This window comes from Bufo gargarizans, chromosome 4 (assembly GCF_014858855.1).
Source record: "Bufo gargarizans isolate SCDJY-AF-19 chromosome 4, ASM1485885v1, whole genome shotgun sequence".
Lineage (NCBI taxonomy): Eukaryota > Metazoa > Chordata > Amphibia > Anura > Bufonidae > Bufo > Bufo gargarizans.
Window position 1 is genome coordinate 70,463,390 of NC_058083.1, and position 23,194 is coordinate 70,486,583.

Below are 23,194 nucleotides of genomic sequence, written 5' to 3' on the forward strand. Positions count from 1 at the left end.
AGTAGATAAGGATAAACAAACACCATTAAGAAGGATCTCGCAGGAAATGTCTGTCGATATTTATATGGGAGGAAAAAAGTTTTTTCCTGTTTTAGCCGGGCGAATACGGTTATGTCGAGAATAGATTTGGCATTAGCTAGTCCTGATCTTTTAGATTGTGTGATCCATATGAAGTATGAATTACATACAATATCTGATGATTCCCCAATGGTCATTACGATAAAAATTGGGAGTGTTAAAATGAAAACTAGGCACTTCAGATTAAACCCTCATTGGATTAAGCTAGTCAAAGATCTGGAAAAAATAATAGGGGAGATCCGGGAATTTGGTTGTTGAATGCCCTGTCTGCACCCATGCGTATTGTATGGTATTCTTTCAAAGCGTTTTTGTGCGGAGTATATATAGCAAAAATTAACGGGGAAAAAAAAGAATACGCTGCTAAAGAATTAGCTCTTAAAAAAAAGGTCCAGCACCTACAGGGAGAGCTACTTAATAATAACACTGCTTCACAATCACACTTTGAGGAAGCTAGACTGGAGTATAAAATTACCTATATGAAAAAGCAAAACATAGACTCTTTTTTACTGGAGCTAAATATTTTTCTCAAGCAGGAAAACCAGGAAATTTCCTTTCATCCCTGATTCAAAATAAAAAAAATATTAACCGAATAAAAAACATTAAAGGTGGAAATGGAGAGATAACTGAGTGCCCGGAGGAGATAGAGCGAGAATTTGTTAAGTCTTCCAATAGCTTATATACAATCAATAAAAATCAGCAGGATGGAAATGTTGAGAAGGTCTTAGAAAATATCAATCTCCCTAAATTAACAGACCAAGAGTGTAAAATATTAAACCGACCTATAGAACTAAGGGAATTATTTGAGGTTGTTGGAACCATTCAGGGAAACTCTTCTCCAGGGACGGACGGGCTTCCGTTTGAAATCTATCGTCAATATGGGGATATAATCTTGCCAATGTTATTGCAAGTCTTAAACAATACCTCTCAGACAGGTCAGTTGCCGCCATCCCTATCTGAAGCAGTGATCACACTTATCCTAAAAAAGTGTGAGGATGAGAGAGAGATCGGTGCGTATCGCCCGATCTCTCTCTTAAATATAAACTATAATATCTGTGCAAAATTATTTGCCAATAGACTTAAGGGAGTTATAGACAGGTTAATTCACCCAGACCAGACCATTTATACCTAAGAGATTCGTGCAATCTAGTATACTTCAGGCTTTTTTGAATATCCAAGTCGATCGGGGGGGGGGGGGGGGGTGTTCCCACTCCACCCTCTCTATAGACGCTGAGAAGGCTTTTGACAGGGTGGAGTGGGAATATCTTTGGAAAGTAATGCATAGGTTGAATATGGGCATATATATATATATATTTTTTTTTTTTCCCAATATCTCTTTATTGAAGTAAGAAATCACCTGTACAGCAATAGATAACAAGACAGTGCATCGTACAAGAAATGCATCAAAGCATAGTGGACAGACAATAATGAAAATGTGATTTCTCAATTCACAATTTTGTGCCCCAGTTCCCTCCCTCCCACGACCCATATTGTCATCATTGTACGTCGCCCGCCTGACCAATTCCATACCCTCCCTCAACTTTTTTGCTATATTTGGGTCAGATAATTATCTTTCCCAGGGTTTGTAAGCCCCTTTCACCAAACCTATTGTCTGAATGCTATGGAGTCTACGGTGCAGCTCAGAGAGGGGCATGTGAGAGCCATCTTTGCCTAGCAGAGCCGCAAACCATGCTAGCCTATCCGAGTCGCCCACGGAATTCGCCTGAGCCTTACAGTAGCTTTTAATTTGCTGAAAGGGAAGATAATGGGCATCCTGTAAGTCAAACTGTTCCTTTACCTGGTCCCAAGCTAACCAGTGGAGACTAGGAGTGTGTATTAGGTCTTGAAGAATCCTTATATTTTTTTTCCCTCCATATCTGGAACATACTACACTCTCTGCCCTGAGGGAACGCCGGTAGTGACCATAATGGTAATCTGGGTGACAAATAGTAGGGAAGCCCATAAATCTTCCTAATCGCCTTCCACGCCATTATGGTATTGTCATGGAACCATGAACCAGACGTACAACAAGAGATAAGCGGAAAATAAGAAGGTTTTATTGAAGAGCAAGCCGTAAGCAAAGTCCGAACGGATGGCTAAACCGAAGCAGGGTCTTGCGGAGACAGCGGTCAGGAACCAGAAGGGTAGTCAGACGAAGCCAGGAACAGGAACCAACGGGGTAGTCAGACGAAGCCGGAATCAGGAACCAACGGGGTAGTCAGACGAAGCCGGAATCAGGAACCAACGGGGTAGTCAGACGAGGCCAGGATCAGGAACCAGAAGCAGCAGCAGTCTTGGAAGCATGTGAACACAGGAGGACCAAGCAAGGAACTGAAGCCACAGACCTCCTATATATATGAGCTGGGCATCCAGCTCCTCCCAGTGGGAAGGAGGAGCCGCAGGGTGGGAGGCTACAAGAAAACCCAGAAACCAAGATGGCCGCCAGCACATGTCAAACGAAGGGAACAGCAAGGAGGTAAGACCATGACAGTACCTCCCCCTCAAGGGCCCCTCCTCCGCGGAGTAAGGAACGGTTTCTGAGGGAAGCGTGCGTGGAAGGCTCGGAGCAAAGCAGGAGCATGGACATCTGCGGAGGGAACCCAGGAACGCTCCTCTGGACCATAACCACGCCAATGGACCAAAAACTGCACCCGGCCGCGGACCAGGCGTGAGTCCAGGATATTGCTCACCTCATACTCCTCACGATTGCCCACTTGGACCGGACGAGGCCGAGGAATCGAGGAAGTGAAACGATTACACACCAGTGGCTTCAACAGGGAGACATGAAACACGTTGGAGATCCGCATGCCAGGAGGAAGCGCAAGGGCATAGGCTACCGGGTTTACCCTGCGAAGCACTCGGAAGGGACCAACAAAGCGAGGCGCCAGCTTGGGAGTGGGCACTCGAAGGTTGAGGTTGCGGGTGGACAACCATACGCGGTCTCCGACCTGGTAGGAAGGAGCGGGCGCTCGTCTGCGATCAGCCTGGAGTTTCTGGCGCTGCGCAGAGACCTCAAGGGACCTCTGGATCTGTACCCAAGAAGCACGTAGGACGGAAAGGTGATCCTCCACAGCCGGAATATCCTGGGGAGAGAATACCTCCGGTAACACGGCAGGTTGGAACCCATAATTGGCCATGAAGGGAGACGTCCCAGAGGAAGAGTTCACCGCCGTGTTCCTGGCAAACTCAGCCCAAGGCAGGAGGTCAACCCAATTGTCTTGGTGATCGGAGACATAGCAACGAAGGAATTGCTCCAAGGCCTGATTGGATCGTTCTGCGGCCCCATTGGACTGAGGGTGGTAGGCCGAGGAGAAAGAGAGATGAATCCCCAACTGGGAGCAAAAGGCGCGCCAGAACCTGGACACAAACTGACTCCCCCGATCCGACACAATCTCCTTGGGCAAACCGTGCAACCGGAAGACCTCCCTGGCAAAAATCGAGGCCAACTCTTGTGCAGAGGGTAACTTCTTGAGAGGAACACAGTGGCACATTTTGGAAAACCGATCCACAATCATGAGAATGACCGTATGGCCTCGGGATGCAGGGAGGTCCACAATGAAATCCATCCCCAGGTGTGACCATGGACGCTCCCCGGTGGCTATGGGTTGCAAAAGGCCCAACGGAAGGTGCCGAGGGGACTTACTCTGGGCACAAACGGAGCATGCCGCTACATATGCGGCGATGTCGGAACGTAGAGAAGGCCACCAGAACAGACGTGAAACCGCCCAGGACAGCTGATTCTTTCCAGGGTGCCCCGCGGCCTTGGAGTTATGGTAGGTTCGCAACAACCGAGTGCGCAACTCCTCAGGCACAAAACATCTGCCGTTGGGTCTCCCAGAGGGAGCACCAGATTGAGCCGCCAAAATCTGCTCACCCAGAGGAGAAGTCAGGCTGGTGCGAATAGCGGCCAGGATCTGATTCGGGGGTATGACCGTAGTCGGAATCGACTCCTCCCCGGACAGCTCGGAGTACTGCCGTGATAAGGCATCCGCTCTGATGTTCTTGGAGCCGGGTAGGTAGGAGACCACGTAATTAAAACGTGACAAGAACAGAGCCCATCTGGCCTGACGTGGTGTCAATCTCTTGGCCTCAGAGAGGTAGGTCAGATTCTTGTGGTCCGTCAGGATGAGAACCGGAACCACCGAGCCCTCGAGCAAGTGCCTCCATTCTTTAAGGGCCTGCACGATGGCCAATAACTCCCTGTCACCAATCTGATAGTTGCACTCCGCGGAAGACAGTTTCCGGGAGTAAAACCCACAAGGAAGCAGAGGACCCTCTGGTGTTCTACGCTGAGACAGGAGGGCGCCTACTCCCGTCTCAGACGCGTCCACCTCGAGGACAAAAGGCAACCCAGGGTTGGGATGCGACAGAATCGGAGCCGACACAAAGGCGGACTTTAGAGCCTCAAAAGCTCGGATGGCCTCGAGCGGCCAGACCTGAGGATTACTGCCCTTCCTGGTCAGATCCGTGAGAGGCTTGGCTAGCATGGAAAAGTCCCTGATGAACTTCCGATAATAATTGGCGAAGCCCAAAAAGCGCTGCAGGGCACGAAGCCCACTGGGCTGGGGCCACTGTAAGACAGCCGAAACCTTCTCAGGATCCATGGAGAACCCCTCAGCGGAAATGATGTAACCTAAGAAGGTTACCTGGGATCGGTGAAATTCGCATTTCTCAAGCTTACCGAACAGCTTGTTCTCTCGTAAGCGTTGCAACACTCGTCTGACATCCAGAATGTGGGCCTCCATGGATGCAGAATATACCAAGATGTCATCCAAATAGACCACCACACACTGCTGCAACAGGTCACGGAAAACATCGTTGATGAATTCCTGGAAGACTGCGGGCGCATTGCACAACCCAAAGGGCATAACCAAGGATTCATAATGACCGGTCCTGGTGTTAAACGCGGTCTTCCACTCATCGCCCGCCTTGATCCTTACCAGGTTATATGCCGCCCTCAGGTCGAGTTTGGTAAAGACCGTGGCCCCTTTGAGGCGATCGAACAGCTCGGAAATCAAGGGTATCGGGTAAGCGTTCTTGATCGTGATGCGATTGAGACCCCTGTAATCGATGCAAGGCCTCAACTCGCCGCCCTTCTTTTTCACAAAGAAAAATCCAGCCCCTGCCGGGGACGAGGATTTGCGAATGTGTCCGCGTGAAAGCGCCTCCCTCACGTACTCCTCCATGGCCTCATTCTCCGCTACCGACAGTGGATAGACTTTGCCACGAGGAGGAACGGCACCGGATTGTAACTCTATGGCACAATCGTATGGGCGGTGCGGAGGTAGGGCAACCGCGCGCACCTTATCGAATACATCCCGGTACTCTTCGTATTCAGGAGGCAACAGAGAGTCCGAGGAAGTACACAGCAACTTGACAGGCCCATGGATGCAACTAGCCCCACACTGCGGTGACCACGAGAGGATCTCGACCGATCTCCAATCGAAAGTCGGATTATGCTTCTGGAGCCAGGGGTACCCCAAGACCACCGAGTAGTGTGGAGACGAAATAACCTGGAGACAGACCGACTCTCTGTGAACGGCACCAATGGCTATCCCCACTGGAAGGGTCTCATGAGTCACGTGTGGCGGCAGAAGGGGTCTGCCGTCTATCGCCTCAAGAGCCAGTGGGGAACCTCGAGGCTGCAGAGGAATGGAATTGGCGGCAACGAACACTCTATCAATGAACAAACCACCAGCACCAGAGTCCACCAACGCCTGGGTCGTCACCGAGCCCCCGACCCAGGAGAGGACAACCGTGATCAGTGGTTTGTCAACACGGGAAACCGGGGACGAGGAGACTCCACCCAAGATCTGCCCCCGACAGGACCTCAGGTGCGAGCGTTCTCCCGGACGGTTCGGACATGCCAACCGAAAATGCCCACCGAGACCACAGTACATGCATCGGCCCTTCGCGTCTCCGGAGTACCCTCTCCCCCTCAGACAGGCGAGCAAACCCCCGCTGCATGGGTTCACCCCCAGACAAGTCATCCCCAGGAGGCGTGGGAGGAGAGGGAGGCACGGGTGGGACAGCAAACGTAGGCGCCAATCTGTTAGGAGACCTCCGCAGGCTCTCCTTAAAGGAAGGTCTCTCCCTGAGTCTGGTGTCAATCAAAATCAGGAAAGAAATAAGAGACTCGAGCTCCACTGGTAGGTCCTTAGCTGCAACCTCATCCTTCAAGGCATCCGAGAGACCATGAGAGAAAGCAGCGACCAGAGCCTCATTATTCCAGCCCACCTCTGCTGCCAGGGTACGAAACTCAATGGCGTATTCAGCTACGGATCGTGAACCCTGTCTGATGGACATAAGGAGCTTCGCAGCAGAGGCAGCACGAGCCGGCACATCGAATACCTTCCGAAGAGAAGCAACAAAACCGGAAAACTCGGCAACCACCGGATTGTTGTTCTCCCATAAAGGGCTGGCCCAGGCCAAGGCCTTGTCCGAGAGCAGCGAGATCAAGAAGCCCACCCTTGATCTCTCAGTAGGAAAGGCATGTGGCAGCAACTCGAAGTAAATGCCCACCTGGTTAAGGAAACCTCGGCACTGAGTTGGCTCTCCCCCAAAGCGCTGTGGAAGGGGGGCAGAACCGGTCATACCCTGAAACACCACAGGCGCAGCAACAGGTGTCAGGGTAGACTCTGGCGCAACAACCGGAGCGGCAGTAGGAGCGGGCCCAGGAGCGACAACCGACCCATCGGCAACGGAAGCTAAATGAGCCGTGCGTTCAAGCAGGGTTTGCAACGCCACAGCGAACCGACCCAACAGGTGATCCTGCTGATCAAGTCTGGCAACCAGCGTAGGTAGCGAGGGTGGCCCTGTACCGTCAGAATTCATGGCTTGGTCCTAATGTCATGGAACCATGAACCAGACGTACAACAAGAGATAAGCGGAAAATAAGAAGGTTTTATTGAAGAGCAAGCCGTAAGCAAAGTCCGAACGGATGGCTAAACCGAAGCAGGGTCTTGCGGAGACAGCGGTCAGGAACCAGAAGGGTAGTCAGACGAAGCCAGGAACAGGAACCAACGGGGTAGTCAGACGAAGCCGGAATCAGGAACCAACGGGGTAGTCAGACGAAGCCGGAATCAGGAACCAACGGGGTAGTCAGACGAGGCCAGGATCAGGAACCAGAAGCAGCAGCAGTCTTGGAAGCATGTGAACACAGGAGGACCAAGCAAGGAACTGAAGCCACAGACCTCCTATATATATGAGCTGGGCATCCAGCTCCTCCCAGTGGGAAGGAGGAGCCGCAGGGTGGGAGGCTACAAGAAAACCCAGAAACCAAGATGGCCGCCAGCACATGTCAAACGAAGGGAACAGCAAGGAGGTAAGACCATGACAGGTATCCTTTAATAAAATAGACTTTCTTATTGACACCGGTATGTCTTTCATCCTGGTGTGTAATAGGGCCTCTAGATTTTCCCCATCCGCTAATTCCCTCTCAATAGTAATCGCCGAATAGTGCCCCGTGCCCCACACCCAATCACGCACATGTCTGAAAAGCAACGCCAAGTTATAGTGACGAATATTCGGCAATTGCAACCCCCCTTCATCCTTCAGTAATGTTAATTTAGCGTAGGCAATGCGAGGCCTCTTAGTCTTCCAGAGGAAGCGGTTAAACACTCTCTGCATCCTGACTACAGCAGCAATGGAATAGTCTGGAGTGGGTAGAGTAGCTTTGGGAAACTTACCATTTTGATTAAATGTGCCCTCCCACACACCGACAAGGGTAATTCCTGCCATTTCTCTAATTCATTCTCTATTTTGAGGAATAGAGGGGGATAATTCAAGTTATATATTGATGCTGGGGTGCGACCTATCTTAATGTCCAAGTAGGTCAGATAGTCCCTTCGGACTTCCACCCTATTTTGTAAACGTTTCGCTTCAGGAGACCGTTGGTCCAGGAATAGGAGCTGGCTTTTTCCCACGTTGACCCTATACCTCGTGGCCCTGCCATACAGATTTAAAGCCTCTAGAGTCCTTTCTAAATGAAGCTCCGGGGAACCAAGATATAGCAAGATGTCGTCTGCAAAGCAACTGACTTTTAGCACCTTAGCCCCTATCTTGAAGCCCTCAAAGATGTCCGAATTAATCAGCCATCTCGCCAAGGGTTCCATTGCTAAGTTGAAAAGCAACGGAGACAAGGGGCATCCCTGCCGCGTACCCTTCTCCAGCGTAATTGGTTTGGATAGAAAGCCCGGTACACTCACACGTGCCTGGGGGTTACCATAGAGTGCTTTCAGGAAATTCCGGAAGCGCCCCGTGATATTGACTCTATCCAGAACCATATCCAACCATTGCCAGTCGACATTATCAAATGCCTTCTCGGCATCTACTGCCAATAACGCTGGAGAAGGCTCACTTTTAGGATCCCCATATCTACTTAGGACTGCTAGGACCTTGCGTATATTACTTACTGCAGATCTACCCTTCATGAACCCTACCTGATGTGAGCCAATTAGGTCAGGTATGCAAATGGCTAACCTATTGGCCAGAATTTTTGACAGAATCTTGACATCCTGATTGATCAAGGAGATCGGTCTATATGCGCTGGGCTGTGTCAAGTCTCTACCCGGCTTCGGGAGGACCTTAATATAGGCCATTTTGCCCGAGTCGGGTAAGCTACCCCCGGCCATGATGTTATTAAACAGACCAGATCATGGCCTTGTAGAATTCCGCCGGGAAACCGTCAGGACCCGGAGCCTTACAATTTGATAGGGATTTGATTGTCGTCCCTAGCTCCTCCTCAGTAACGTCTCGACACAGCGTTTCCACCGCATCGTTTGACAGTCGTGGCAAGTCCACCCTATCTAAGAGATCCCTCGCTTCTTGGGAGCGGGGAGGATCCCCTGCATATAATGCTTGAAAATAGTCTCCTAGTATCTCCACAATGTCCTTCGGCTGAGAGCACAGATTTCCGGATTTGTCTTTTAGGGGATGTATGGCCATTTGTTTAACGAATGGGTTAGATTAGCTAATAGCCGACCAGCTTTATTGCCTACACGAAAAAACTTAGCTTTTTGGTAGTCTCCAAACCACTTTTCCTTACTTTCCTGACAATAGTCAAAATTATGCTTGGCCGTGACCCATAGAACTTTGTTAGGGGGTGTGGGGTTTTGTAAGAACTGAGTGTACGACTCCCGTACTCTCCGAGTGGCATCCTCAAACTTCTGTCTCGCCTTCCTCTTTTTCCCTATCGAATAAGACATTATTCGGCCCCTAAGTACCGCCTTGGCCGCATCCCAGAATAGGCTCTGATTGGTCGCCTGTTCTGCATTATCCTGGGAGTATTCCCACCACCACCCTTTCAGCTTGTCTAAAAATTCCTTATCTCTGGATAAGTGCTGAGGCATTTTCCACGTAAAATCCTGCCCCCTGGGGACTGTATCTACTAGTTCCATAACCACTGGGGCATGGTCCGAGATTAATAAGTCCAGGATCTCTACTAGTTTGACTCTGGACAACATCCTCGGTGATGACAGGAGATAGTCAATCCTGGACCATGACCCCTGGGCATGGGAAAAGTGGGTATACTCGCGATCCATTGGGTGATGGTATCGCCAGGTATCACATAGCCCTTTATTTTGTAGCAAAGGGAGCAACGTCTGGGTCCGCCTTGGCTGAGTAACATTCTCAAGGGCCCCTCGCTTCCTATCCTCCTGCTCATTGTGCACCCTATTGAAATCTCCCGCCACCAATAGCATCTTCTCCCAGGATGTCTTTCTCCAAGGACTTATAAAAGGCAGACTGAGAGGTGTTAGGGGCATAGACATTATGCAAGACTATCTGTCCTATCGGGGAATCCAAACTTATTCGCATCCATCTCCCTTGATTGTCAGTGGATATGGAAGAAATATCATAGCGTAAACGCTTATGGAACAGGACCATAATGCCCGCCTTTTTGCCCACTGAGGGAGAACCCACTACCTGACCCACCCATAATCTACGCATCCTACAAAAATCAGCCTCTTCTAAATGGGTCTCCTGCAGGAATGCCACATCTATATTGAGTTTTTTGAGGTGGCGCAGCACCGCCATTCGCTTCGTAGGGGATCGCAAGCCCTTAACATTCCACGAGGCTACCCGCATACTAATGTCACTGTGTTCGCGTTCTCTGCAGGAGAAGCCATCAGGAACAGGTCAAATTCTTGCATTACATATTGGCATCGAGACAGCTGTGTCCTATCCCCATCAAGATTGGTGATTATTATCTAGGTTAGTATTTGCTTTGCATCATTGTTCTTCTTCTCTTTATGAGTTTTTGTTTAGGTCCGCATTTGTTGTAGCATTTTTTGATGCATTAAGGGTTAGTGAGCTGGTTGTTCCCAATGTTCGCTCCTGTTCTTCTTTATTGTTAGAGGATATTCAGTTACTGTCTTCTTGTGTTATGTTTTGTATTAGAAAGTCTAAGGCTGGTTTCACACGGGCATTGTGGGAAAAGATGCGGGTGCGTTGCGGGAACATACCCGATTTTTCCGCGCGAGTGCAAAACATTGGCATGTTTGGCATGTTTGGTACCCAGACCCGAACCTCTTCACAGAAGTTCGGGTTTGGGTTAGGTGTTGTGTAGATTGTGTTATTTTTACTTATAACATGGTTATAAGGGAAAATAATAGCATTCTTAATACAGAATGCTTAGTACAATAAGGCTGGAGGGGTTAAAAAATAATAATAATTTAACTCACCTTAATCCACTTGTTCTCTTCTTTCTTCTTCTTTGCTGTGCAGGATGAAAACGACCTGTGGTGACGTCACTGCGCTCATCACATGGCGTCACATGATGGACCATGTGATGAGCGCAGTGAGGTCACCACTGGTCCTTTTCCTCACAGATGAAGACAAAAGAGAAGCCGGGCTGCGCAAATAAGTGGATTAAGGTGTGTTAAATTATTATTATTATTTTTTTAACGCCTCCAGCCCCATTGTACTATGCATTCTGTATTAAGAATGCTATTATTTTCCCTTATAACCATAAGGTTATAAGGGAAAATAATAATGATCGGGTCCCCGTCCCGATCGTATCCTAGCAACCGTGCGTGAAAATCGCACCGCATCCGCACTTGCTTGCGGATGCTTGCGATTTTCACGCAGCCCCATTCACTTCTATGGGGCCTGCATTGCGTGGAAAACGCACAAAAAGGAGCATGCTGCCATTTTCACGCAACGCACAAGTGATGCGTGAAAATCACCGCTCATGTGCACAGCCCCATTGAAGTGAATGGGTCAGGATTCAGTGCGGGTGCAATGTGTTCACATCACACATTGCACCCGCGCGGAATACTCGCCCGTGTGACAGCATTTGTAGACAGAGCTGGATGCGGATCCTTCTCACAAATGCATTGCAAGAACAGATCCATCTCTCCGTTTGTCATACGGACAAACGGATCTGTTTAAAAAAAAATAAAAAAACTTTTTTACCGGTCTGCGCATGCGCAGGCCGGAAGGACGCATCCGGCATTGCGGTATTTTTAATCCCGGATCCGGCACTAATACATTTCAATGTAAATTAATGCCGGATCTGGCATTCCAGCAACTGATCCAGAATTTTGGATAGAGATAATACCGCAGCATGCTGCGGTATTTTCTCCGTCCAAAACGCTGTTTAGTGACTGAACTGAAGACATCCTGAACGGATTGCTCTCCATTCAGAATGCATAGGGATAAAACTGATCAGTTATTTTCCGGTATTGAGCCCCTAGGACAGAACTTAGTGCCGGAAAAGAAAAACCTAAAACGGATCAGTTGAGGAAGGGTTCAGTTATTACATTGAGTCAGCTTGCTGGTTCTTTGATTTGTCCAGTTCTGGCAGTTTTTAGAAGTGAGGCCTACAGTAGCTGGTTCCTTTTTGGCCGCTAGCACATCCGCAATACCCAGTCCCCATAGCTCTGTGTGCTTTTATTGTGTAAAAAAACCCTGATTTGATACATATGCAAATTAACCTGAGATGTGTCCTGTACGTGAGATGAGTCAGGGACAGTATCAAATCTTTTTTTTTACACAATAAAAGCACACAGAGCTATGGGGACTGGGTATTGCGGATGTGCTAGCGGCCATCTAGCAACCCATATCCTCAGCTCTATACACAAAATCCCGGTGACAGGTTCCCTTTAATGCATATTGACGGCTTTTCACTTTCAAAATTTCAGTTTAATGCTGTTTTTAAAAAATGTTTATCATTTTTGGGTTTGGTGTTTGAGCCTTATTCGTTTCATTCTTTTCATATTGGCGCTGCCACTGAAGCATCTAGGATGGGTTTGGATAAGGCTTTAATTAAGAGAATAGGAAGGTGGGATTCTGATAGATACAAGTTGTATATTAGGCCTAATTTGGTGTTACTGTAATTCAATTCTCTTTCAGGTTCTGAACAGATCAATGTTTGGTTTTTCGGTCATTCCTTTGTTTTTTGGGCAGAGAAGAGGGCTTCAGTCCGTAACTATGCTCATCAACTGTTCTTTGATATTCCTTTTGTCATTATTTATTTGTTAGGTTTTAGGGGGTTGCGTTGGAATCAAGTGGTTCCTATTCTTAAAGGTGAGTTGCAGGCTAGTGCTCCGCCCCACGTGATTATTTTTCATGTGGGTGGTAATGATTTGGGAAAAAAGAAAACTTTGGATTCATTGAGAGATATGAAAAATGATCTGTCTTAGGCTACTTTCACACTCGTGTTTTGTGCGAATCCGTCATGGACGGATCCGTTCAGATAATACAAACGTCTGCATCCGTTCAGAACGGATCCTTTTGTATTATCTTTAACATAGCCAAGACAAAGTCAATGGAGGACGGATCCGTTTTCTATTGTGCCAGATTGTGTCATAGAAAACAGATCCGTCTCCATTGACTTACATTGTGTGTCAGGATCCGTTTGGCTCAGTTTCACCATACAGACACCAAAACGCTGCAAGCAGCTTTTTGTGTCTGTCTCCAAAGTGGAATGGAGACGGAATGGAGGCAAACTGATGCATTCTGAGCGCATCCTTTTCCATTCGGAATGCATTAGGGCAAAACTGATCCGTTTTGGACCACTTGTGAGCAGTGATGGCCAGTTTGCATGGTTCGCCCGCGAACATATGCGGGCTGCCATCTTTTTTCACAAGTCCAGCGAGGCACAGGTAAGCCCTTACCTGTGCCTGTGCGCGAGCCGGTCTGAAAACAAGTGCGGTCAGCGGGAGCAGGCAGTTCCGAGAACAGCCGCCGGGGACCTTCATCAGGCTATTCTCGGAACTGCCTACTCCTAGTGACCGCATTTGTTTTCAGACCGGCTCGCGGCGCAGGCACAGGTAAGGGCTTACCCGTGCCTCGCCGGACTTGTGAAAAAAGATGGCAGCCCGCATATGTTCGCGGGTGAACCATGCAAACTGGCCATCACTGCTTGTGAGAGCCCTAAACGGATCTCACAAATGGAAAGCCAAAACGCTAGTGTGAAAGTAGTCTTACATTAGTCAATTGCTTGGTGTTATCTTGTTTTTTTCTGAAATTATTCCTCGTTTTTTTGTGGAATATCCCCCATCTTTGCTTTTTAGATAGGATCCAGAAAAGGATTAATAGGGGATTGGAAAATGTTTTGCCTTCATTGAATGGGTGGTCGCTTCGACACTTTGAATTGAATGGTTCAGTTGTGGAACTTTATCGTGATGATTTGGTCCATTTATCTGATATCGGGTTAGATATTTTCAATATTGGTTTACATTCGGTTATTGAAAGGGCCGCGATTTTGTTGGGGGGGGGGGGCAAGTGTGGCTGATGCCATGCTTGGCTGTTGGGGGTTAGTTGCTCAGCCTTACTGGGTGGACTGATGATCAGTTCCTTAATGGACTTTAATTAACATCTGTGGGAATTTGCTGAACGGAAATACAGACATATGGAAATGGAATGCACACAGAGTAACTTCTGTTTTTTTACATGTTTTTTTTTTAAATGAATGTTTCCGTATACTGTCCGCAAAAAAAATGGAACGGACACGGAAATAAAATACGTTTGTGTGCATAAGCCCTTAATGAGTCCTGCGTCCACATACAGCAGCACTACGGACGGTGCCAGGCAGTGCCCGCAGCATGGGCCTGGCCAGCACACTTTGGTGTACATGAGCCCTAAGGCCTCATGCATACAACCGTTGTGTGTTTTGCTGTCCGCAAATTGCGGATCTGCAAAACACAGAAGCCGCCCGCGTGCCTTCCTCAATTTGCGGAACGGAACAGGCGGCCCATTGTATAAATGCCTATTCTTGTCCGCAAAACGGACAAGAATAGGACATGTTATATTTTTTTTGCGGGGCTATGTAATGGAGCAACGGATGCGGACAGCACACGGAGTGCTGTCCGCATCTTTTGCGGCCCCATTGAAGTGAATGGGTCCGCACCCAAAAAACTGCTGCTCGAATGCGGACCAGAACAACGGTCGTGTGCATGAGGCCTAATTCTGTATTTTAATGCTTTAGGCTAGGGCTACATGGCAACATTTGTCTTGCAACTTCTTGTTGCACAAACGTTGCGCAACATTTTTGATAATGATAGTCAATGGTGTCGCACTGTGACTTGCAACATGTTGTGACGGCGACATGACAGTCACAAAAAATCCATCCAAGTTGTGTCGCAGTCGAGGGATGTCACAGTGCTTACACCAATGATTATCATTATAAAAAATGTTGCCTGACTTTGGTGCAACATCAATGTTGTGCAACACGTCACAATGTAGCTGTACCCTTTTTGTTGTGCAACAACTTATTGTCCTGCGACACATGTCGCCTTGTAGCCCTAGCCTAAAGGGCTTTTCCAGGACTCAAAGGGGCATTCCTATCTCATTCCCACTGCAAGTATATGCCATAAATATTACATAGGTGCAGGTCCGACCTCAAGGACCCACTCCCATCTCCAGAACGGGGACCCCAAAGTAAAGGAGAGTGCACCATGCTTGCAAGGCCACTTCTCCTTTATCCGCCGTGGGACTGTCAGAAATAGCTGAAACTGCGCTGCTCTCTGTTGACTTCAGGGGTCCCGTTCTGGAGACAGGAGTGGGTCCCAGATGTGGAACTCGCAGCTATCTGACATTGATGTCGTATCCTAGTGATATGCCATCAATCTCTGAGATGGGAATACAGATATAATTATTGATGACTAATTCTTGGATAGGTCATGAATATCAGATCAGCAGGGGTCTGACTCAGATCAGCTGTTTTCAGGAGCTGCAGCACCAAAGACAACACCAAAACCACACAGCGGTCATGCTGTGCCACTCCCAGCTGTGTAGTTCCAGGACCGCAGCTCTTTTAAACAGCTGGGTTGCTGGGAGTTGTGACCCACCGATCTGGTATTGATGACCTATCCTAAGGATTGATTTCAATAGGTAAATCCTGGAAAACCCTTTTAAGACAAATCGAGCGATATATTATATTTTGTCATTGATTGTAAGCACTGGGGAATAAGCCCAGGCATCAGCATGTCCACACCATTAGGGTACGGTCAATTCAAAACAGAGGAGAAGTTGTATCTGTCCTTTGTACTTTCTCTCCTTTTATAACACTTCTGATTTTGGCTTCCAAAACTGCATCACTTTCTCTACTTCCTGGTCCCTCTAGACACTGGAAATGCATCCGGTCACATTTCGATGGCGAGTGACGAGGAAGTAGAAATCAGTACCCGGGGAACTGGTGAAGTGAGTATGACTCTTAATTTTTTATATCATTCCAACCTATTCTATAATGTAAAAAGGTTTTCAATACCCACATATACATTTTTTTTTGTGCTTAGAACATTATTAATTGTTTATGGGATGTCAGGTGAATGTTTATCCTTTAATCCTTTTCAATGTTAGGAAAATTTCCACACTCCAGATTCTAGTCCTATGCCTATATATTTCCTGAAAGCAAACACCTGGCACATTGTGAATGTGCTACCCAGAGCATCTTAATCATGGGTGCCTTCATCTACATGCTGTTATCATCACATTCACCAGGACTAAAGTGACCAAAATTGTCTGCATTACAATCCAGAAACAAGTAAACATCTTAATCACATATTTGACAAATGATCTGATGAGTCAAGGGGGATGATTAGATGTGAAACTGCTCATCTTCTCACTCCTATAGTAGGAAAAGAACGCCCTAAATGTGATAACATATAACCTCATTCATTGGGAAGGGTGATGACATGAAGAAAAGCTCCTAGATTCCCCCTATTGACTTGGGTGTCAAAAAACTAGATTGACTCCGTTCTTCCTTTAGCTCCTCCATTGCGAGTCCAAAGGCCTTGTTGATTGTTCATCTAGCCATCAACCTCCTTCCTACCCCATGATGGTTAGCAGGTTGCTACCCCTTGGGCCTTTTACCTACTCCCTTGCTTTTTAATTTTCCAGTTCCTCTGATGAACAGGAGACAATGCAGGTTTCCAACATCTATTGAGACAGGTAGCCTCGGAGCCACCTATCCTCCATGGGTTCCAGCAAAGCTGCATGAGGCTACCTCTATAGTATGTACAACCTGGCATCAATGCATGGATTTCTCAATGATAGTTTTTGAAGTCCACTATATTTTCCACTTTTTATCCCAGAATACAATATAACAGCCTTAACTAAACCTTTGCCTTTATGTGCTTAAATTAATTTATTGATGTCAACTGAAAACTGAGAAAGGGCAGAATCTTTGCATATGTTACAGCAATCTCCTAAATCACATCCAGACCCACCGGCTCCTTGAGTAGCTCAAAATTTAAACAGGGAGCTGGTTGCAATCAACATTAATTCCATCCCCTACAACAAACAGATCTGTGAAGATGGGCCCCTGACGTGATGTAAAAAACATGTGATGCATGGAGAGCATTGTTATAAGCGTTGGCTCGGTGCCAGACACTAGCTTCCAGGAAATAACAAGAAGTTGTCATCTCTAGACAGCATCCTCTTATTCCTAATGTGTCATCTTGGGTCATAAAGACACAATAATGTCCCCTCCATAGCAACTAGTTGTACATAATGCCTTGACCCACTTGACATTTTCACAACCATTCAATCATTTTTTACATGGGTATTTACATTGAGAGCAAAGTCTTCTTTTGATATTGAGGTCTTCTAAGCTCTTGACCAGTTTTGAACCTTCATGTGATCAGATTCAAGGAACAACAACATACTTATCCTCTTGGATGAAAGGCTGGAAGGTCGTCCGGAAGGCACACAGTATAGAATTGGTGTAAAGGGTCATTAACCTTGGCATCCACCATTTAGGAGCTTTCCATCAAACTTTAAACCCTTTCCTGACATCCACCGTACATGTATGGAGCACCAGGCATATACAGTCAGGTCCATAAATATTGGGACATCAACACAATTGTAAAATTTTTGGCTCTATACCCCACCACATTGGATTTCAAATGAAACAAACAAGATGTGCTTTAACTGCAGACTGTCAGCTTTAATTTGGGGGTATTTACATCCAAATCAGTTGAACGGTGTAGGAATTACAACAGTTTGCATATGTGCCTCCCACTTGTTAAGGAACCAAAAGTAATGGGACAATTGGCTTCTAAGCTTTTCCATGGCCAGGTGTGTGTTATTCCCTCATTATCCCAATTACAATGAGCAGATAAAAGGTCAAGAGTTAATTTCAAGTGTGCTATTTGCATTTGGAATCTGTTGCTGTCAACTCTCAAGATGAGATCCAAAGAGCTGTCACTATCAGTGAAGCAAGTCATCATTAGGCTAAAAAACAAAACAAACCCATCAGAGAGATAGCAAAAACATTAGGTGTGGCCAAAACAACTGTTTGGAACATTCTTAAAAAGAAGGAACGCATCGGTGAGCTCAGCAACACCAAAAGACCCGAAAAACAACTGTGGTGGATGACCGAAGAATTATTTCCCTGGTGAAAAAAACGCCCTTCACAACAGTTGGCCAGATCAAGAACACTCTCCAGGAGGTAGGTGTATGTGTGTCAAATTCAAATCAAGAGAAGACTTCACCAGAATGAATACAGAGGGTTCACCACAAGATGTAAACCATTGGTGAGCCTCAAAAACAGGAAGGCCAGATTAGAGTTTGCCAAATGACATCTAAAAAAGCCTTCACAGTTCTGGAACAACATCCTATGGACAGATGAGACCAAGATCAACTTGTACCGGAGTAATGGGAAGAGAAGAGTATGGAGAAGGAAAGGAACTGCTCATGATCCTAAGCATACCACCTCATCAGTGAAGCATGGTGGTGGTAGTGTCATGGCGTGGGCATGTATGGCTGCCAATGGAACTGGTTCTCTTGTATTGTTTGATGATGTGACTGCTGACAAAAGCAGCAGGATGAATTCTGAAGTGTTTAGGGCAATATTATCTGCTCATATTCACCCAAATGCTTCAGAACTCCTTGGAAGGCGCTTCACAGTGCAGATGGACAATGACCCAAAGCATACTGCAAAAGCAACCAAAGAGTTTTTTAAGGGAAATAAGTGTAATGTTATGCAATGGCCAAGTCAATCACCTGACCTGAATCCGATTGAGCATGCATGCATTGACTGCAAAGGATTTGCGATCAAGTATTAAAATGTGAAAGTTTGATTTATGATTATTATTCTGTCCCATTACTTTTGGTCCCTTATCAAGTGGGAGGCACATATGCAAACTGTTGTAATTCCTGCACCGTTCACCTGATTTGGATGTAAACACCCTCAAATTAAAGCTGACAGTCTGCAGTTAAAGCACATCTTGTTCATTTCATTTCAAATCCATTGTGCTGGTGTATAGAGCCAAAAATGTTAGAATTGTGTCGATGTCCCAATATTTATGGACCTGACTGTACTTCCTGCAGTGCACCACTCATGTACTGTGCACTGATTGGGCGGATACAAGAGCTGCGCTTTCTCGATACTAACAGCCAGGCTTCTGCTGTAACTGCTGGCATCAGAGATAACTCCAATGCCAGCCTTTGATATTGCAGCAGGTGTGCACCTAGCCTTTCTGCTTCCTGAGGCAAAAACTGAAACAGCACCGCGCCCCCATGCCAACCTAACCCCTTTACCCCAAAAATCGCTCATTCCCCATGGACCCTCTGCTGCCCCCTCTTGCCCCTACCTGGTGCTGCCTGAGGCGATCTCCTCACCTGGGCTCATTGGTGGTGCACCCCTGTGTTGCAGTCAATGCTGACAGCTAATTCTAAGGCGTTTACAGAGGGAGGGGGCTCCCTCTCTCAATCAGGGTGCCGATGGTTAGTGTGGCAGCCAAAAGCCTTATAAAGGCAACTGGGTCTTCCAGCTATGGGTCTGCCACAGGCAGGGTCTGCTAGGCGAACATAAATAAAACAATGCCAGAACACCCATTTTTAGTCATCTCGCCTTCCAAAAAGCCTAATACAGGGGTCCGCAACCTGCGTCCCGGGGGCCACATGCTGCCCTAGATACCATTCTGTGCGTCCCTAAACCATCTGGTACCAGACATGTATGTCTATGTCTTGTGGCTGCTCACATGTATTTTCCTATTGGATGGGATTCCTGGAAGTGTAACTAGACATTTTCAGTGCCGTCTTTAACGCAAGGCAAAAGGGGCAGCTGCCCCAGGCACAGTTGCTCCTGGGGGGCCAAAGGCAGCTGCCTCTTGAGCCCCGTTGGCCACTGGTGACGTGGGGGGCAGCGGAAGGACACAGGGAGATGAGCGCTTCCATTGTGGAAGCGCTCATCTTCATAGTCATCTGTATCGCCGTCCTCAGGACAGCGATACAGATGAAAGTGCTGCGGCGGGGCAGGGAAGGGAGAGGCGTCTATCAGAGGCCAGTGCAGGCGGCGCGATGACGTCATTCGCGCTGCCTGAGCCAGTAAAGCGCGGGACACAAGCCGGAAGAGGCCTGCATCGCATCGCTGCCAGCCTGATGGAGGTAAGTATAAGTGTTTATTTTTTTATATGGTACTACTACTGGCACATGATTGGGGGGCATCTATGGGGGCACCTGTTACTGGCACATGATTGGAGGGCATTTATGGGGCACCTATTACTGGCACATGATTGGGGGGCATCTATGGGGCACTTGTTACTGGCACATGATTGGGGGCATCTATGGGGGCACTTGTTATTGGCACATGATTGTTGGGCATTTATGGGGTACTTGTTACTGGCACATGATTGGGGGCATCTATGGGGGGAGCTTTTTATTGGCACATGATTGGGGGGCATCTATGGGGTACTTGTTACTGGTACATGATTGGGGGCATCTATGGGGGTACTTGTTACTGGCACATGATTGTTGGGCATCTATGGGGTACTTGTTACTGGCACATTATTGGGGGCATCTATGGGGTACTTGTTACTGGCACATTATTTGGTGGCACTATGGGGGCACTTCTTATTGGCACATTATTGGGGACACTATGGGGGCATCTACTGAGGCCACAAAGAAAGGGTATTTCATATGGGGAAGGGGGGAGAGGAACACTATGGGGGCTTCTACTGAGGCCACAAAGAAGGGGTATTTTATATGGGGGGCTCTGTATAGGGGTATTTTATACTAGGACACATTATGGTGGGTACTATGGGGAAGGGGAGAGAGGAGTACTATGGGCTCATCTATGGGGGGCACTAAGAAGGGGTATTTTATACTTGCAAATGATGGGGGACACTGAGGGCATCTACTGGGGCACTATATATGGGGCATTTTATACTGACACATTATGGGGGCACTATGGGGATATTAGCTCAAATGGGGGCATTAAAAGGGGTATTTTTTTACACTGGCACATTATAAGGAGAATTATTACTACTGGGGGCATTATGATGGGCTTTATTACTAGTGGGGGTCTATGAGGAACATGATTACTAGTATGGGCACTATGGTAGCATTATTACTTCTGGGGAACAGTGGGGACATGTAGGAGCACTATTACTACCATGTGTGCTCTAGCAGAGAATTATTCCTATTGGTGGGACTTTTGGGAGCAATTTTACTATGGGGGCACCTTGGCACAGTATCAGCTTACCACAATTATTTTTGGAGGATATTATGTTTACACTATTAGTGTCAGGGGCACTATTTGCTGGGTACAGTCATTTTAGGGCACTGTGTGCCAATAATTATTCAAGGGCACTGTCTGCATGGTACTACTATTATCAGGGGGTTTATCTGTTTCTGCAGTATAGTATTGGGGAGCACAGCGGCACAGTATTGAGGGTAGTAGGATGATTTGTCCAGAAGATGGGAGGATGATGGAAGAGTTGTAAACTAAGAATTTGTTTGTCAAACTGCAGAGATGAGAAATGGCTGAAAAATGGTGGTCTGGTCTGAAGGTCTGAAAGGAGAAGATGAGGAAAGAGAATATCTACATCAAAGAGACGTCACTGGATGTAAGAGGTAAGTGGCGCTGTATTACCCTGTATGTAGGGGTGGATGGAGGGGTTAGTAGTACAGTACTATCTGCACATTGTAAAAAAATATATATATAATCTGCAAAATACTATATATTTGTGTCAGAAGTTGTGCTTTTTTAATTTTTTGTATAATGATACAGCCATTTTATTTGATACTTTTGTGCTGATTCTTTTTCCCCCCCCCCTCTATATTAAGGGACACTATAGTCACCAGAACCACAACAGCTAAACGTAGTAGTTCTGGTGTCTATAGCATGTCTCTGCAAGCCTTTTACTGTAAACACTGCCTTTTCAGAAAAAAAAACCTGTATTTACATTACTGCCAAGGAACATCTCTAGTGGCCACTCATCATTATTAAAGGGAACCTGTCACCTGGATTTTGGGTATAGAGCTGAGGACATGGGTTGCTAAATGGCCGCTAGCACATCCGGAATACCCAGTCCCCATAGCTCTGTGTGCTTTTATTGTGTAAAAAAAACGATTTGATACATATGCAAATTAACCTGAGATGAGTCAAAGCTTGAAAATATGACTCTTCTCTGGTCACACAAGTAAGGCTACTTTCACACTAGCGTTCGGGCGGATCCGTTCAGAACGGATCCGCCCATAATAATGCAGACGGAGGCTCCGTTCAGTACGGATCCGTCTGCATTATTTTAGCAAAAAAAAGCTAAGTGTGGAAATAGCCTGGGACGGATCCGTCCAGACTTTCAATGTAAAGTCAATGGGGGACGGATCCGCTTGAAGATTGAGCCACATTGTGGCATCTTCAAACGGATCCGTCCCCATTGACTTACATTGTAAGTCTGGACGGATCCGCACGCCTCCGCACGGCCAGGCGGACACCCGAACGCTGCAAGCAGCGTTCAGCTGTCCGCCTGTCCGTGCGGAGGCGAGCGGAGCGGAGGCTGAACGCCACCAGACTGATGCAGTCTGAGCGGATCCGCCTCCATTCAGACTGCATCAGGGGTGGACGGCTGCGTTCGGGTCCGCTCGTGAGCTCCTTCAAACGGAGCTCACGAACGGAATACCGAACGCTAGTGTGAAAGCAGCCTAAGATATGACTCTTTTATGTTAATTAGCATAAAAGGCGGGAAGTACAAAAATGCATAAAACTTATTGAATTTGTCTGCAAACGAAATTAAAAGTGTAATTTATATGTTTAGGGTAACACAATGAACATTTAGAAACGCTCAGGGAGGGTAGCATGGTAGAGGTGACAGGTTCCCTTTAAAGTTTACTACTCTACGAGGCGTGTGGATTTTATTTGTGTGTGTTGTGGTGGAGGGCGTGATTGCATGCTAAGGTGTGGGAAGGCGGGATCCAGAAGGCCCAAGTAAATTCTTGCCCAGGGTCCAATCAATATTAAAGAGGGCCCTGGACATTTATGATATATACTGTATCTTCAATGTGCCATAAATATAGTATTTCAGTTGGTAATAACGTTGTATTTTCGGCCCTTGGAATCGGTTCAGGCTGACAATGTGGCCCCCAACCAGAAAAGGTTGTGCACCCCTGGCCTAATATCAGGGGATCAAAAAGTTGTATGCACACCAAAATGGTACCAATAAGAACTTATCCAGCAAAAAATGAGCCTTTACAAAAGACCAACACCAGAAAATGTCAACAAAAAAATGATTGAAAAAAATGCTTTAATTGTGTAACAAATGGTAACATGAAATAAAAAAAATATATATATTTTTCACTCTATAAGACATACCCAAAAGTGGGCAAAAATGTCAGCACTCATTAGTACACTGTAGGACTAGGGAGCCTTGAATACACCACTCCTTGTGCT